General features: G+C 51.1%; 1 protein-coding gene across 9 annotated transcripts in view; it reads right to left on the reverse strand.

The window, feature by feature from the left end:
* The window catches only part of FARP2 (FERM, ARH/RhoGEF and pleckstrin domain protein 2), a 99,208-nt gene extending 93,251 nt beyond the window's left edge, over positions 1 to 5,957 (reverse strand). For 7 of the 9 annotated variants that reach the window (XM_031957464.1, XM_031957463.1, XM_031957462.1 and 4 more), the window contains exons 1-2: positions 5,869 to 5,956; positions 3,457 to 3,583 (exon numbers count right to left, since the gene is read on the reverse strand). The gene's annotated coding sequence lies outside the window, so the exon portion shown is untranslated. Of the gene's footprint in view, positions 1 to 3,456; positions 3,584 to 5,383; positions 5,670 to 5,868 lie in introns of those variants that run through there. The other 2 variants (XM_031957459.1, XM_031957460.1) reach the window with 2 other exon arrangements.
* Positions 5,958 to 6,166: the final 209 nt, after the last annotated feature.

Raw genomic sequence — 6,166 nt, forward strand, 5'->3', positions numbered from 1 at the left:
CTGCTGACCCAGTGGCCAGGGACAGAGTAGAGTCACCAGCAGGATAAAGGGCCCAAAATAAGGGAAACCAACAACAGGTATTTAAGTGCTCAGATCTCGATCATAACTTGAGTCTTTGCTGAGTGAAATGAGCAGGACCAGGAGATCATCATACTTCAACAACAGTACTATATGATGATCAATTCTGATGGACGTGGCCCTCTTCAACAATGAGATGAATCAAATCAGTTCCAATTGTTCAGTAATGAATAGAACCAGCTACACCCAGCGAAAGAACTCTGGAAAATGAGCGTGAACCACTACATAACATTCCCAATTCCTCTATTTTTATCCGCCTGCATTTTTTATTTCCTTCACAGGTTAATTGTACATTTATTTCAAAGTCTGATTCTTCTTGTGCAGCAAGATAACTATGGATATGTATACATGTATTGATATGTAACATATACTTTAACATATTTAACATGTATTGGTCAACCTGCCATCTGGGGGAGGGGGTGGGGAGGAGGGGAAAAATTGGAACAAAAGGTTTTGCAATTGTCAGTGCTGAAAAATTACCCATGCATCTATCTTGTAAATAAAAAACCTATAATAAAAAAAAGAACTTGAGTTTTCCCTTGATCTGGAAGAGAATGGGAAAGGAGAGCAACAGGTTAAGAGGTTTCAGGTTACTTCTCTGGAATAACCTCTGGGCACTGTTGAACACAGAGGAACCTGTACCTATCCCTGGAAAGCATCACAAGTCAGCCTTTCTTCTCAGAATACCAGAATACCAAAGTATCTATCAACAGGCATAGAAAATAGGAAAAGAACAACACAAGACTGGTAGGAAAACAGAAAGACAAAAATAAAAGATAAAAGAAAAACAGGATTATTATATTCTAAGTTAGAAAAAAGAAAAGCTTTGCCTGTCATTTATAGCACCTTATATAGCTCCAAAATACAGTTCTAAAATAAAATTCTGTACTCCATTTCCACCATGCCATGGAAGGATTAAATGGATTGCAGAGAGGCAAAAAGAATCTCAAGTTGAGGCTAAATTCTCTCATAAAAATCCAAAGACTACCAGGATTTGCAAATTTGACAGTTGTTAAATCAAGTCCACGAGCACTTATTGCCTCCCAGATTCCAATTACTACAAGAAGATACAAAGGTAAAATAAATTGACTCGGTCCTCCTCACACTTAAAATTTTCTGAATATATGAGTTTTCCCTTGCATGGACTTCCTCTTCCACCATTACGGTTTTCCAAACACTAAAAACAACAGGGACTCAATTACAGCAGAGATAGTTATATAGAAGGAACAGGGCAGGAACTGTGTATTTTCCAATCATGATGGGACGGAACACTGGCCTTGAGGTCAACAGACACTTCTCCAACTATGGGATCCTGGGCAAAACCTCTGGCCTCTTCTGGACCTCAGTTTCTCCTCTGTAAAATGAGGAACGGGTTGGATTCAATGACCTGAAAGATTGCTTAAAGCTCCAACTCTAACCACTCTACCCTTGTATGATCCACACAGGTGGAGAGCTGAAGGATGTATAGCCCGCTCCAAGGACACGCCAGTCTCTGAGAAGGGAAGGCCCTAAGAACGTTTTCAATCAGACAAAGTGGAAGGGTTTCAAAAAGGATCTGGAGATGTAGGAAGCATTAGTCCAACTGCCTGGAAAGGCTGGAGAGTGGAAGGATGAGGCACAGAGCAAGAGGAAGAAGTCAGGTACATACAGCCATCCCTGAGCCCTCTCCAATGAGAAGGGAAAGAGCAGCTGCTTGTTCCCCAAGGAAAGGAAAGAGAGGCACGGCCAGCCCTTCCAGGCAGGTCTAGGGAAGGAGTGATGGCCACTAGAGAAGCCTGATGACAAGCTTCCCAAAGCTGGTCACCCTTACCTAACTTCCACCTTTCTCATGAGCCACATGGGCACAAATGATAGAATCTGCCAGAAAGACTCAACTGTATCTAAAGATATAAATGACTTTTAAGCAAGAAACAGAAATTAAACTGAGCCAACCACTACTAGGCATCTACTAGGTACAAAGCACAAGGAAAAGCCTTTGGGAGCAGAGTATTTTCTTATCACCTTTCATCAAAGGCTGGGGCTTGCAAAGAGAAAAGCAGACTTGGAAAGGGAATAGCCACTGGGAATAAAGATGGTGCCAGAAAACGAGATTTGGATTTCCAAAATACGAGAAGCTATAAGAGGAATGAAATTTGGGATTAACAGTTTGTTAGTTTGTAAAGTCTCTGATAATAACAGCCAACACACATGCACACATGAGCACCTCATTTTGAGATTTGCAAAAGGACTTTACATATATAATTTCACTTATATGCCATCACAATCCTATGGAGGAGATGCTAAATGTATTGTCCCTGTTTTGCAGAAAAGAAACTGAGGTAAGAGGTAAAAAAGGTCGCATAGCTGAGGAAAAATTTAAACTCAGTTCTTTGATTCCCAATCAAATATTCAATCTACTACATTTCCTGCATATCTAGCTCTAGAGTATACAACCTGTGCAGCTCAACATTTTTAATCAATTAATGGGACATATATGATAAGCTTATTACATTTTTAAAAGAAAAAACAATCATTTTGGAAACTGAAGCAATAAAAAAATTGGACCAAATTGAAAAAGACAAAAAAAGGAAAGGAGGAGGAATGTAAACCCTTACACTTGGCTTCAGCTAGCTGGCAGAGTGGAGAAAGCATTGGGCCTAGAATCAAGTATATGAGTTCAAATGTAACCTCAGACAATTACCACCTGCCTAACCCTGGAAAAGTCATTCAATCTTTGCCTCAGTCTCCTCAATTGTAAAAGGGGGATAATAAGAGCATCTGCCTCACAAGGTTGTGAGAACCAAATGAAATAATATCTGTAAAGTGCTTAGCATAGACCCTGATATTTAGCAAGTTATTTTACAAATGCTTATTCCCTTCTCCCTTTTCCCCAGGCCTGCCTCATTGGGAGAGGGGATAATGTATGTCAGGAGTGTGGCACAGTAGCCTAGAAGTCCAACACAAGTTGGCCTACATGCAACAAGAAAGGTTCACTGCCCAAAAGAAATGAGGAAACCGTCCTGCTCTATTGCCCTCCAGGTCAGACCACCCCTGAATTTTGGAGTCTAGATCTGAGTGCCACAGTTCTAGATGGAACTGATAACTTAAGAGATGGTCTGGAGCCCAGCATAGACTGGTTAACAGCACTGAGGCTGCATCTCCTGAAGGGCGACTGACACGTGGAAGAGCATCCGGGGGACAGATGAAGATGCTGTCTGGGTTGTTCAGGTGCCGGCCGGGCAGATGGGGAGATTACGTCACATTGTCACCACGGCGAGGGTGAAGCCTCTTTACACAGACCAGCATTTGTGACATGACCACAATAGGGCTGCCTTGGCCTCTCCCCACCTCCCCCGGCTTCCTTCTCAGGCAATCTGAGTCCATTTAACAAACACCTACCATGTGCAAGGCATTGCACTGGGTGCTTGTCTTCAAGCAAAGGCTGGCTGTTCCCTTGTCACACGGGCCTGCTGGCTCAGGTCGGGTGCACTAGATGGCCTCTCAAGTCCCTTCCAGCTCTGAGACTCTGTGATTAAATAATTGATTCACACAAACATTTTAGGGGCATTTCTCACGTGCACGGCATTCTGCTTGGCAACATGGGAGACCCAAAAGTGACCTCTGGAATCTCACATTAAATAAGACCTCAGAGTCATCTAGTTCCACACCCTAGACACCAACCCAACAGGGAACCACCCTATTTCCAGCTGAGGCCAGGCCGGCCTGCCAAGTGCCTCCATCTTCCTCCTTCTGCCCTCTTAAAGTGCCCACGTGCTTGAGGCTGAAAACTTGGAGAAAAACATTTCAACAGTTTTCTCCTTTCGTTTTCCCTATTATTTTTCTATAATAATGTCTGAAGCTTTCTTAAAATTGTTCTTAACTGCTTTTCTCAGGGAAGTCAGAGTAGTTTAAAAAAAAAAAAGGCGCCTGTGACTTTTCAAGCTCCGCATGATGTTCAGAGTCCCCGTTCCCCGCGGAGACTCCCAGGGAGTGGCCATATGGCCCGGCTCGGTCCCTGCCTTCCCCAAGGCCACCGAGCAAACGCTTCCAGCCGCCAAAGACCATCCAACATGGGCCCCAGAGATGGCGCTCCCTCCCCTAAGCACGCCCCCCCCTCCCCACTGCTATCTCCTCGCTGGGTGATTCACTTCAGCAACTTAATGAGTTGGTAAAACCAGTTTTCAAACATTAACCTTTTAAACATGAAAGTGCAGCGGTTAAGCTAGAATTAGAGCCTCTCAGAAATTAACTTGCTATCTCATAAAGCTGTACAGAGTGAGAACTTCTGTCCCCAGAGGTCACCCATGAGGAGTTCAGGTGTTTCCCACCCAGCAAGATGCATCAGCATGCAGCAGACTAAGGGGACGGCTAGAGGGCCGAGGCCAGAGTCACAGCCTGGAGCCCAGGGTGCTCGGACTGCAAATTCCCGCGGAAGCAGAACTTGGGGTGCCCCTGCCCGGCTTCTGCACCAGCAGAGGGATCACCCCATAGGTAGGGGTCTGTGGGGGAGGGGAAGCAGCCACGGGTGGGGATCTGGGGGGGAGGGAGGAGCAACCACAGGTAGGGATGGGGGGAACAGCTACGTGGGCATGGGGGGAAGGAAATGAGCAGTCACAGGTAGGAATCTGTGGGGGAGGGGAAGCAGCCACGGGTGGGGATGGAGGAGGGGAAGCAGCCACAGGTGGGGATCTGGGGGGGGAAGGGGGGGAAGAAGCAGCCACGGGTGGGGATCTGGGGAGGGAGGGAGGAGCAACCACAGGTAGGGATGGGGGGGGGACAGCCATATGTGGGCATGGGGGAGGAAAAGAGCAGTCACGGGTAGGAATCTGTGGGGGAGGGGAAGCAGCCACGGGTGGGGATCTGGGGGGGGAAGGGGGGGAAGAAGCAGCCACGGGTGGGGATCTGGGGGAGGGAGGAGCAACCACAGGTAGGGATGGGGGTGGGGAACAGTCATATGTGGGCATGGGGGGAGGAAGGAAATGAGCAGTCACAGGTAGGAATCTGTGGGGGAGGAGAAGTAGCCACGGGTGGGGATGGAGGAGGGGAAGCAGTCACAGGTAGGGATCTGGGGGGGGGAGGGAGGAGCAACCACAGGTAGGGATGGGGGGGGGGGAACAGCCATATGTGGGCATCAGGGGGAAAGGAAAAGGGCAGCCACGGGTGGGGATCTGGGGGGCAGGGGAAGCAGTCCCAGGTGGGGGGGAGGGGCAGTCCGGAGCTGTCCGGGAGCTCGGGCGGGGCAAGGGCCCATCCTGGGGCTCAGGGGCTGAGTAAGGGGGTCCCCGAGGAACGTAAGTTCGGAGGGGAGATGCTAAAATCTCCAAACCTGACTAGAAACTCCGGGGGGCGAGGGGGAGAGGGGAAAACGGTTAGGGACCAGCCCGGACTCTCCGGGGCTCCACCTCTGCCTGGCATTCGGGGACCCCAGTCCCAAGGAGGCACTTAAGGTGCTGGGGGTCCGAGGCTCTGGGTTTCAATTCCATTTCCGCGCCCCCTCTCTCCCCGTCCGCGCGACTCCACTCCCGGGGGACTTGGGCAGGGAGCGCCCCCATTCCGCCCGCCCCGCGGCCCCAGCTCCGCTCCTTTCGCCGGCTCAGCCGAGGCTCGAGGCCCCGAGACTCCGGGAGGGGCCGGGGAGGAGGGGCGGGAGGCGCGGGGGCGCGCACGCGCAGTCCTCCCCCCGCGCGCGCCCGCAGCCTCTCCCCTCCCCCATCGCCGCAGCTCGGCCCGGCCCGAACCCGCCCCTCCCCGGCCCGGCCCCGGGAGACCGCTTCGCTCCTCTGCCCGGCCCTCCGCCCGCTGTCCGCTCACCTCGCCGGGTGTCCCGCTCCCTGCACGGCCGCCGTCGTCGCCCCGCTCCCTCCCGGCCGCTGCCGCCGACGCCTCCGGGGCGTCCCGGCTCCCAACTGCCAACTGGCCCCTGGCGGGCGCCGCGCGAGTGAGCGCGCGCCCGGCCCCGCCCCCTCCCCCGCGGACCGGCCTCCAATTGGCCCCTCCGCACGCAGGACTGGGATTCGCCAGGACTCCGGCCAGGAAAGGGGAGCTCGGCCTCCCATTGGCGGGCTCCACAGGGAGAGGTGGGGCCCGGGGGCGGGGCGAGCGAGCGTCT

This window comes from Sarcophilus harrisii, chromosome 3 (assembly GCF_902635505.1).
Source record: "Sarcophilus harrisii chromosome 3, mSarHar1.11, whole genome shotgun sequence".
NCBI classification, from domain to species: domain Eukaryota; kingdom Metazoa; phylum Chordata; class Mammalia; order Dasyuromorphia; family Dasyuridae; genus Sarcophilus; species Sarcophilus harrisii.